The 12,455-nt window shown below is 38.4% G+C and overlaps 2 pseudogenes; one reads left to right on the top strand and one right to left on the bottom strand.

Annotated features, from left to right (window-relative positions):
• The window catches only part of LOC147376129 (ATP synthase F(1) complex catalytic subunit beta, mitochondrial-like), a 38,748-nt pseudogene extending 27,932 nt beyond the window's left edge, over positions 1-10,816 (bottom strand).
• Positions 10,800-12,051, top strand: LOC147376128 (dnaJ homolog subfamily A member 2 pseudogene; annotated as a pseudogene).
• The last annotated feature ends 404 nt before the right edge of the window (positions 12,052-12,455 follow it).

The following is a 12,455-nucleotide window of genomic DNA, read 5'->3' as shown; positions in this document are numbered from 1 at the left end:
AGAATTAACATCTTTATAAAATTGAGTCTTTCTATATAAGAACATGGAATATTTGCGTTTGTTCAGGTCTACCTTTGTATCATTAAGAAGAGTTTTAGAGTTTTATGACATTCCTTGTTAATTTTCTGCCTAAATATTTTATTTTTTTATTTGTTATCATAAATGGATTCTCCTCTTCCATTATACCTCACACTGTTTTTTGTTTATATATGTAATATAAAAGCTATTGAGTTTATGTTAATTTTATAACTTGCTACTCTATTAAATTCTTTTATTATTTTAATACTTTCTACATCTATTTTTTAGGGTTTTCAATAATTATGTTTCCTGAAAATAAAGATAGTTTTATTTCTTTCTAATTCTTATGCTTCAATTGCTTTCTCTCTCAACTAATTATATTGATTAGCCACTCCAATGCAATATTAAATAGTCAAGAACTTAGAACCTAAAACCAATGTAAGAAATGAGTCCACTATATTTTAAACTCTGTCTTAAGGAAATGATTAAGAGAGTTAAGCTATTGTGTCTATGCCAGTCTAAAACATGTTATAGAGTACAGTCTTTTACATAAATAATGTGGGAACTTTCAGTGGTGATCAATCCCTCTTCATAGCATGTGAGAACACGTCTCCCTTGAACTCCTGAATATAAGTAAATCCTAAAGCTTCAGTTTAGTTCAGTTTAGTTGCTCAATCATGTCCGATTCTTTGCAACCCCATAGACTGCAGCACACCAGGCTTTCCTGTCCATCACCAGCTCCTGGAGCTTACTCAAATTTATGTCCATTAAGTCAGTGATGCCATCCAACTATCTCATCCTCTGTCATCCCTTTCTCCTCCTGCCTTCAATTTTTCCCAGCAGCAGGGTCTTTTCCAATGAGTCAGTTCTTCATGTCAGGTGGCCAAAGTATTGGAGTTTCAGCTTCAGCTTCAGCATCAGTCCTTCCAATGAATATTCAAGACTGATTTCCTTTAGGATTGACTGGATCTCCTTGCGTCCAAGGGACTCTCAAGAGTCTTCTCCAACACCACAGTTCAAAAGCATCAATTCTTTGGTGCTCAGGTTTCTTTATAGTCCAACTCTCATATCCATACATGACTACTGTAAAAACTATAGTTTTGACTAGACAGACCTTTGTTGGTAAAATAACATCTCTGCTCTTCAATATGCTGTCTAGGTTGGTCATAGCTTTTCATCCAAGGAGCAAGTGTCTTTTAATATCATGGCTAGAGTCACCATCTGCAGTGATTTTGGAGCCCCCCAAAATAAAGCCTGTCACTGTTTCCATTGTTTCCCCATCTATTTGCCATGAAGTGATGGGACCAGATGCCATGATCTTACTTTTCTGAATGGTGAGTTTTAAGCCAACTTTTTCACTCTCCTCTTTTACTTTCATCAACAGGTTCTTTAGTTGTTCTTTGCTTTATTCTATAAGGGTGGCATCATCTGTGTATCTAAGGTTATTGATATTTCTCCCAGCAATCTTGATTCCAGCTTGTGCTTCATCCAGCCCAGCATTTAGCATGATGGGATCCTTCCTGAATTAAGCCTTAAAACTCTCATGGGAACTCACTATGGAAAGTCTCAGATTTATCCCATGAGTAAATGCAATGATGCTTCCAATCCTTTAACCATTTCTAACATTGATTTCTAAAGTTTTGTTTTATAGCAACATCTTACACATTCAGACTTTTAGAAAAAAAAAAATCAGTCTAAAGAAGTGGAAATTAGAATTATAAAAAGCTTGCCAGATATTTGACATTGTTCATCTGGATAAGGTGGTAGTGACACATTCTGGTGTCAGGTGTAGCTTCAGAGCCCAGGGATCTGTGGGGCTCCAGGTCATAAGGGTCTTTACTGACCTAGCAGTTTAAGGCCAGGGCTTAAGTGCATGTTCTCATCTGCCTCAGAAATAAGACTCAGTCCCCATGCTTTGGTTCTTTGTCTGCGTGTTTTGGACAGACTGGCATAGAGTTAAGAACATGGACCTTGGATAGACCTAAAATCAAATACTGGTTCCCATACTTATTATGTATCCGGTTTTCAGAAAATTATTGAACACATTTATTTTGTTTTGTTTGTCTGTAAAATGAAGATATTTCTTAGTTCCTTGATTATTATAAGGATTAAATGAGACAATGTACACAAAGTGCTTAGCAGAGTGTTTGTCTCAATAGATGGTAATTATTATTTCTACTATTAAATTAATAGAAAATGCCAAATAAGTAGCACATCAGTGCTATTGCAGTTTCAGCCACAGCAATTAAATCCTCAAACAGGGATGTCTCTGAGTCACTACCACTACAAGGCAAACTTAGAAATGCATGTGTGCGTGCCAGCCGCTAAGTCATGTCCAGTTCCTTGCCACCCCATGGACTGTAGCCTGCCAGGCTCATTTGTCCATGGGATTCTCCAGGCAAGAATACTGAAGTGGGTTACCATTTCCTTCTCCAGGGGATCTTCCCAATCCAGGGATTGAACCTGCATCTTCTGCATTGGTAGGCAGATGCTTTACCGCTGAGCTATCTGGGAAGCCCCTAGAAAAGTATAAGAAGCAGCATAGTGACCACTTCCTACTGTAAAGTAGATGGAATAATTGGTTTTTAGTTAAAATTCCAATCAAAAAATTACTTTTCCCTCTCATTACTCCTGAACTTTCAAGAAATCAGTCCACTCTCCAGTATCCACTCCAGTGCGAGAAGGCTGAGGCCCTAATGCTGTGTAGGTCTTGGGAAGTTAGACTGGAAAGGGAGCTAAAGGTTGAGACTGGGGTGAGAGTCCAGCCAGAAACAAAGTGTTGGTATGAAGCATCAAGGCCAATCTAGCAGGCAGAGGCAAAACTAGAGCCAGGAGTCAGCCACTGGCCACCAACTGGAAGTGGTGAGGAAATTTGTAGTCAACAGCTGGCAAGGTCACCGAGGCAACAGTGAGAAAGAACTCTCTGGCAGCAACTTGCTGTGAAGGACGCCACAAAGTTTCAGACAGATAAGCTGGAAGCACAGTGCCATGGATGGACGGCCTAGGCAAGGGTGCCAAACGATGAAGTCATTTTCGGGTTTGCCATTTAGAAGTTGGAAGTGACTTGCAAAAACTGAGGGAGAAAAACCTATCTAGCAATGTCGTTTTACATAAGCTAAGATTCCCATAAAAAATCACATATTCTAGATCACTCAGTAATTTTACCTTCTTTGCTCAAATGTTAAGTGATACAAAATTTGGTGCTGGAAGTGGGTACTATTGTAATAAATTCTAACCTACGCAGCATAAGTCTGGAGACAGAATAGCAGGCAGAAGTCCAATAGGCTCAAGGAGGCCATGGTAACAGCCTAAAGAAAAGTGACAAATTGTTACTGACAGCTGGACGAAAGGGGGACTCACGGTGCACAGTGGTAGAAATTTTTGCGACGCTGTCTTCTGTGAAAATATGGGAGATTGGAAATGGATATAATAGACATGATGATTTAGTTAAAACTATATCTGAGCAGAAAGTTGAGGAATTTACCTGAATATTTCTAGTTGTACAGCATAGGGTACTGATGGACATAATCAGAAATAGGAATTATTAAGTTTTGAAGCAGAACTTGGCGAAAATATATAGGTTTGAGAACAATTTTCCACCAACAAAATTTTCTCTAAGTGAGAAATGACCTTAAGGCAGAGATCAAAAAAATGTGAGCTCAGGGTAAAGTTGAAGCCAAGTTTATAAGTGTAAAACCCTTTGCTAAGAGTTTAGATATACTGTAGACAGTGCCTAACAGATTTAGAAAAATAGCCTTTTTCAATATCTCAGGTGTACACCTCCAAGATCCTCTCTTGGGCGCGTAAGAGAGCATCTAGGAATGATCAGGTTTCTGTCCCTCAGCAGTTTCATGGAGAACTCAGGGAAGAAGGATTTTGAGATTTGAAGGTACAGCTTTTGTATAATGAAGTGAATTATAAATTGGTACCTGAGAAACTCAATAAATTAAAACTTTACACTAGGTTGGCCCTAAAGGATTAAAGACAATGTAAAATAAAGACATATAAAATAAAATTATATGTACATAATTTCTATGGACAGGAAACAGCTTGGTAAAACTACTCTTGCAAGCATGGACTTTTCTCAGGGAAATGTAGAGATCACTGAAAGGGTGAAGCTTAGAATCATGGAGTACAACACCCAGAGAGCAAGACAGCCCTAATCAAAGAGCTGGCAACATATTCCCTGATACCTTTCAGAACTGCCATAGACCAGTGACTGCTCTGGCTTCACCTTTTTGAACAGCAGTATCAATTGCAGTCATTCAATACCCATCACACCGTTATATGTCAGGTGTGGGATGGGAGGAGAGAACTTATCTTTTTAGCTCATAAGTCTTCAAATTGCATATGGACATGATTTAGATGATACAACATTGGACCATGAGCCCAAGTCTCATGCTGTAATGAGATGGGAATTTAAGGTATTCAGGGAAAGGAGTATGTTGCTAGTAGGAAGGATATAAGATGGAGAACTGTGGCCAATTGTATTTCCCAAAGAGAACCACAACAATATCTACCATCCACATGCTCATCTTTAATGTGACCTTGTCATTTCCTATTTGTCACTCTACTGAGAGATGGAAATTAATTTCCCTCTCCTTGAATCTAGGTTAAATAAGAGAATGAGGTGGAAATAACACTGCATGAATTTTGATACTAGATTAAACGTTTTCATCTTCAGTTTTTGACTTTTAGAACACTCACTCTGGATGCTTCCTCTCAGGTTGGTCTCTCTTAGAAGCCACGTCTATGATCTAAGGATCCTAAGCCACCTGAAGAGATCACGTGGGGGTCTAACAGCTCCAGCTGAGCCCAAGCATCAAATCCACAGGCATCAGTTATCTGAGTAAGAATGATTCCAAATGATCGTATTTTGCAGGTGTTAGAGTCAACCCCAGTCAAGGTCCCAGATAAGAGAGCAGAAACAAGCTATCCTTGCAGCATCCTTGAATTTCTGATCTACAGAATCCATGAGCTTTGCGAAAAGCCACTTTGGGTCATGAAGTTTGAAGTGGTTTTGCTATACAGCAGCAGATTACCAATAGAGTGCCTGAGAGTTGGGACTTTGTACAAGAAAATGATGGTTCATCAAAGATCAAAGATCAACCTGGGATAAGAAAAGAACACCTTTTGACATCTACATGAAAATATCAAGAGAACCTGGAAGAATATATTCAAATAGAACTGGAACACAGAATATCTGTACCGCTGACACAGAGGATTAAACAGTTTCAAGAGGGGAAGGAACTAGACATGAATTTTTAGACCCTGTAATATATCATCTGTAGATTGTTGTATGTACATAGGCCTTAATTGTACCGTAAAATGTAAAAAGGTTCTCATTCCAGACTTTTGATTCCACTATTCTTAATTATTTTTCGTTCTATGATTTTAAATCCAAACAAGAAAAAATAAAACCAAAGAAATCTTTCAGATGTGAACACCTGCTTCCAGTGATGAAGAAATAAGGTGATCTGGAATTATATTCCCATGGGACCCGATCTAAAAACTGGAAAACATATAGGAAACAACTATTTTCAGACACTGGATGATAGCAGAAGAGTGCAGTCAGTGAGAAAAAGGAGACAAATGAGGTGAGGCTTACCAGTGCCTACGCTTTCTGTCTGGGGGTAATTCCAAGACTGGGGTACAGGAAGGAGAAGCCCCAAAAGACTCCACCAATCCTGTTTTTCTTTTAAACATATAACTGTATTATCTTTTATTTAAAATTATTTTTATTTTTATACAGTTTTTAAAGGTTGTTTTCTCTTTACAGTTATTGCAAAATATTGGCTATATTCCCCACGTTGTATAATACCTTCTAGAGCCTATCTGACAGCCGACAGTTTGTACTCCCACTCCCCCAATCTTGTTTTTTGAAAAGACAACTATCAGAGTTCTGGAAAGCTGAAGCAGCAAGAATTTCAAGGCTAGAATGTACAAGAGAAGAGAGTGACTCCAAGGAAGAGCTCCAGAAATCTGAAGAAGAATTGAATACCTATCTGTATACATGTAGAGTAAATCCAGTGAAGTTTTGCATGAATAACATCTGAAACAAGAGCAATTACTCAAAATTATATGATGATTTCAAGAGCTCTCACAGGGCTGGGAATGGTAAAAATTCTCTTTGGACAAATTGGAGAAATGTTTATATAATACATGGGGCATAAAATACAGTCTCCAGAAATATCCAAACTTACAATTAGGACTAAACTAGCCTGAAATGAAGACAACTCCAGTCCTGCCTTAAAAGAGTTTAAAAACAAACTGCAAGAAGCTCAAACTAATCTGCAATACCTTAATTGCCTGCTGATAAAAGTTAAACACTCTTTAAAGTAACATCAAAATATAGCATCCAACAAGATAAAATTCACAATTTCTAGCCTCTACTCTAATATTGCTAATATACAAAGCAACAGATTTACCTACAACTAGGACAAAAGTCAGAAACAGACCAAGAGAAAAACAGTACTGATGGAATTAGCAGCAAAGACTTTAAAACTATTATAAATACGCTCCTGAATTTGTAACTGACTGAATTGTGTCACCACTCAAAATCCATATGTTGACGTCTTAATCCCCAATGTAACTGTACTTAGAGATAGGGCCTATAAGAAGTTAATTAAGATTAAGTGAGGTCATGAGGGTGGGGCCCTGATAAAACAGGATCAGTGTCCTTACAAGAAGAGACACCAGTGCTTTCTCTGCCTCTGCCTCTCTATCTTTCTCTGCTTCTGTTTTTCTCACTCTCTCCTCTACCCATGTGAGGACACAGTGAGAAGATTGCTATCTGCAAGCCAAGAAGAGAGTTCTAACCAGGTACCAAATAGACAAGCATCTTGGACTTGCGAACTTCCAGAACCGTGAGAAATAAATTTCTGTTTAAGCCACCAAATCTGGGGTATTCTAATATGGCATCTCAAGCAGACCAATACACTTCTTCTGCTCAAGAATGTAAAAGAAAACATCATCATGATGAGGAGAAGATAAAGACTCAGAAAAATTTAAGTAAAAAATACAATAACTGAAATGAAAAATAAATTGGTTGACATTGAGAAAATACTACAGAAGTAAGCATCACTGAAGTTGAACACATAACAATAGATGCTATCAAAAATGAAGTGCAGAGAGAAAAAAAGAATGAGAAAAAGTGAGCAGAGATTCACTGACCCATGGGACAATATCAGTGATCTAACATATTGAATATATATTCAATTTACAAATGGAGTCCCAAAAGAACAGGAAAGAAAAAGCAGATAATATATTTGAAGAAATAATGACCATTGTTTTTCCAAATTTGATGAAAAGTGTGAGTCTACAGATTAAGAAACCCAACAAATCTCAAGCAGAATAAACATAAAGAAATCACACTATGGTATGTAATAATCAGATTTCTGAGAACCAGAGATAAAGAGAAAATACTAAAACAAGCCAGAGGGGAATAAATAATTATACAGAGAAACCAATATTTGAATGATGGTAGACTTCTCATCAAAAAGAGTAGGACAGAATACAATGGACTGACATCCTTAAAAATTTAAGTATTTAATGCCACTGAACCACACACGTTAAAAATATAAATTAAAATGGTAACTTTTATATTATGCTCATTTTACCATAATAAAAAAGAAATATCAAAAAATTCAATCTAGAATCCTATATTCAGCAAAAATATCTTTCAAAACTGAGCATGAAATAATGCTAAAAAATCTCTGAAATGTTATCAGATGTTAACAGATTATCATGCCATATTATAACCAAAAATGTTTAAAGTTCTTCAGATAAAATAAAACTAATAATAGGAATTTGAATTTGACTTAGGACTAATGATCATCAGAATACAAAAATAATTTTTTTTATTAAAAAAATCTTTTAAAAAGATGATTAGATGGCTTAAAGTAAAATTAATCATGTTGTTGCTATTGTTCAGTCACTAACTCGTGTCCAACTCTTTGTAAACCCATGGATTGCAGCACACCAGGTTACCCTGTCCTTCACTATCTCAGTTTGCTCAGATTCATGTTTATTGAATTGGTGATGCTATCAAACCATCTCATTCTCTGCCACCCCCTTCTCCTTTTGTCTTCAATCTTTCCCAGCATCAGGGTCTTTTCCAATGAGCTGGTTCTCATCAGGACTTTAGTGTTTATAAGATAATGAAGAAATAAACAGATGACAACATAGCATAAAGGAAAAGAGGTGAAAGGGAAGTTAATGATGGTGAGATCTTTATAATGTCAATGAAGAGGTATAGTGCTATCTCAAGGTGGACTGTAAAAAGTCAAAGATGCTTATTGTAAGCACAAGAGTAACCACTAAAATAATGAAATGAAGAAGTGTAGCTAGTAAGTCAAGAGGAAGTACACTTGAATTAGTAAAACTACTTGATTAATTTTTTTAAAAGTAAGAAATAAAGGAGATCCAACCAGTCCATTCTGAAGGAGATCAGCCCTGGGATTTCTTTGGAAGGAATGATGCTGAAGCTGAAACTCCAGTACTTAGGCCACTTCATGCGAAGAGTTGACTCATTGGAAAAGACTGATGCTGGAAGGGATTGGGGGCAGGAGGAGAAGGGGACAACAGAGGATGAGATGGCTGGATGGCATCAGTGACTCGATGGACGTGAGTCTGAGTGAACTCTGGGAGTTGGGGATGGACAGGGAGGCCTGGCATGCTGAGATTCATGGGGCCGCAAAGAGTCGGACACGACTGAGCGGCTGAACTGAACTGAACTGAACGGAAGAAATAAAGAATAAAGAATTGGTAGACAAAATAGGAAACAAATATCAAAGTGGTATTTAACTTAAGTAATTAAATGTTTAACAGGTAAAATATTTAATGTTTAATTAAATGTTTAACTTAAGTAATTAAATGTTATGGTCAAAGCACTCCAATTAAAATGCAGAGGGAGTTCCATGGTGGTCCAGTGGCTAAGACTCTGCACTCTCAATACAGGGGGCCTAGTTTCGATATCTGGTCAGAAAACTAGATTCCATATGCCACAACTAAGAGTTTATATGCCACAACTAAAGAGCCTATGTGCTGGGAGACATTGTCCAACCAAATAAATAAATAGATATTTTAAAAATAATAATAAATAAAATACAGACATCATAAGATTTGATTTAAAAAAGACCCCAAACAAAAATAAAACAAAAGCCACAACTGAATCCAGATACATGTTACCTACAAATATGCACTTGACATATAAAGACACTGATAGGAAAAATATACTATGCAAACATCAAACAAAAGAAAGTTGAAGTGGACTTAATATCAGAAATGGGATTCAGGAAAAGAAATAATATCAAGTATAAAGATGGATATTTTATAATGATAATGGTTTTGATTTATCAAGGAGACATATTGACAATAGCAATCATTTCACTATATACAGTTAACTCCTGAACAATATAGATTTGAACTGTGCAGTCCGTCTATACACAGATTTTTTTCAATAAACATAGTACCTAGATTTTCATTTTCTAGATTTCTAAATTAACTAAGGGTGGGGGAAATTTTGTGTTCAATTAGAGCTCACAACATTGTGAAATCAAAAGAACAAGGGTTTGAGTCCTAATTCTATCCAAACTGTTTCATCTTCCTGCCCTTGGTTGCATCGTTTATCAATTCCTTTGTTTTTTCTTTTTTTAAATGCTACTTATTTATTTATTTTTGGCTGTGCTGAGTTGTGGCAAGCGGGGGCTACTCTCTAGTTGCGGTGCTCGGGATCTAGAATGGGTGGGCTGAGTAGCTGTGGCTTCCAGGCTCCAGAGCATGGACTCAGTAATTGTGGAGCATGAGCTTAGTTACTCTGTGGCATGTGGGATCTTCCCAGAGCAGAGATCGAACCTGTGTCTCCTATATTGGTAGGGTGATTTTTTTTTTTACCATTGAACCACCAGTGAAGCCCAGTTCGTTTGTTTGTTTTTAATTTTATTTTATTTTTAAACTTTACAATATTGTATTAGTTTTGCCAAATATCGAAATGAATCCACCACAGGTATACATGTGTTCCCCATCCTGAACCCTCCTCCCTCCTCCCTCCCCATACCATCCCTCTGGGTCGTCCCAGTGCACCAGCCCCAAGCATCCAGTATCGTGCATCAAACCTGGACTGGCAACTCGTTTCATACATGATATTATACATGTTTCAATGCCATTCTCCCAAATCTTCCCACCCTCTCCCTCTCCAACAGAGTCCATAAGACTGTTCTTTACATCAGTGTCTCTTTTGCTGTCTCGTACACAGGGTTATTGTTACCATCTTTCTCAATTCCATATATATGCGTTAGTATACTGTATTGGTGGTTTTCTTTCTGGCTTACTTCACTCTGTACAATAGGCTCCAGTTTCATCCACCTCATTAGACCTGATTCAAATGTATTCTTTTTAACGGCTGAGTAATACTCCATTGTGTATATGTACCACAGCTTTCTTATCCATTCATCTGCTGATGGACATCTAGGTTGCCTCCATGTCCTGGCTATTATAAACAGTGCTGTGATGAACACTGGGGTACACGTGTCACTTTCCCTTCTGGTTTCCTCAGTGTGTATGCCCAGCAGTGGGATTGCTGGGTCATAAGGCAGTTCTGTTTCCAGTTTTTTAAGGAATCTCCACACTGTTCTCCATAGTGGCTGTACTAGTTTGCATTCCCACCAATTTTTGAAGCAATGAAAGTAGTACCTGGGCTCCGCCTGTGCTGCCGCCACCTCTGCCGCTGCTTAGGGCCCGGCTCCACTCCTCCTCCTTCTCCGCCTTCTTTCCTGAGCGCTGCCCGGCCGGCCGCCATGGAGAACGTGGCCGACATGAAACTGTAGGACATCCTGGGCGTCCCGCCTGGCGCCAGCGAGAACGAGCTGAAGAAGGCATACAGAAAGTTAGCCGAAGAATACCATCCTGATAAGAATCCAAATGCTGGTGACAAATTCAAAGAAATAAGTTTTGCATATGAAGTACTATCAAATCCTGAGAAGTGCAAACTATATGACAGATATGGAGAACAAGGTCTTCGGGAAGGTACCGGTGGAGGTGGTGGCATGGACGATATTTCCTCTTACATCTTTGGTAGAGGATTATTTAGCTTCATGGGTAATCAGAGCAGAAGTCGAAATGGCAGAAGAGAAGACATGATGCACCCACTCAAAGTATCTTTAGAAGACCTGTATAATGGCAGGACAACCAAACTACAACTTAGCAAGAATGTACTCTGTAGAGCACGCAGTGGCCAAGGTGGGAAGTCTGGAGCTGTTCAGAAGTGTAGTGCTTGTCCGGGTCGAGATTTACGCATCATGATCAGACAGCTGGCTCCAGGGATGGTACAGCAGATGCAGTCTGTGTGTTCTGACTGTGATGGAGAAGGAGAGGTAATTAATGAAAAGGACCGCTGTAAAAAATGTGAAGGGAGGAAAGTGATGAAAGAAGTCAAGATTCTTGAAGTCCACTTAGACAAAGGCATGAAACATGGACAGAGAATTACATTTACTGGGGAAGCAGACCAGGCCCCAGGAGTGGAACCAGGAGACATTGTTCTTTTGCTACAAGAAAAAGAGCATGAGGTGTTCCAGAGAGATGGGAATGATTTGCACATGACATATAAGATAGGACTTGCTGAAGCTCTTTGAGGATTTCAGTTCCCATTTAAGCACCTTGATGGACGTCAGATTGTGGTGAAATACCCCCCGGCAAAGTAATTGAACCAGGATGTGTTCGTGTAGTTCGAGGTGAAGGAATGCCACAATATCGTAATCCCTTTGAAAAAGGTGATCTTTACATAAAGTTTGATGTGCAGTTTCCTGAAAACAACTAGATCAACCCAGATAAACTTTCTGAATTAGAAGATCTTCTGCCATTTAGACCAGAAGTTCCAAATGTTATTGGAGACACTGAGGAGGTAGAGCTTCAAGAATTTGATAGCACTCGGGGCTCAGGAGGCAGCCAGGGGCATGAAGCCTATAATGATAGCTCTGATGAAGAAAGCAGTAGCCATCATGGACCAGGAGTGCAATGTGCCCGTCAGTAAACTCTGCAAACAAATTGCACAGGTGGAATTTCTTTCCACATTGGCCTGGTTTGTTTTCCGCAATCCAGCTGGAGCGTCTGGTCAACCCAGATGAACTGATGGACATCTGTTGGTCTATGTGTAACTTTTCAAATTGGTATAGTATCTACAGAGTGTATAATTTAAACTAACCACAAAACTTTCCATCTTCATTTCGACTGTTCTATAGCAGAATAAAGCACTTGAAAGGAAACAAGACTCCCTTTCACACATGGGTTATAAGTTTCAGTCCTGATATCTGTGCTTGATTTTTATCAGTTTTGTGTAGATTTTATGTTTCATATTTTAAATTCAATTCCCACATTGTAAAGTTTGTGTACAGTTCGTCCTGAAGCTTTGTGTTTGGCTGCACCTGCATAAGCTGCTACAA

This window comes from Bos grunniens, chromosome 3 (assembly GCF_055505025.1).
Source record: "Bos grunniens cultivar Pamir isolate PY7600 chromosome 3, Bosgru_T2T1.0, whole genome shotgun sequence".
In the NCBI taxonomy this organism is placed as follows: Eukaryota; Metazoa; Chordata; class Mammalia; order Artiodactyla; family Bovidae; genus Bos; species Bos grunniens.
The sequence above is the reverse complement of the archived record's forward strand: the minus strand, read 5'-3'. Positions and strand labels throughout refer to the sequence as shown.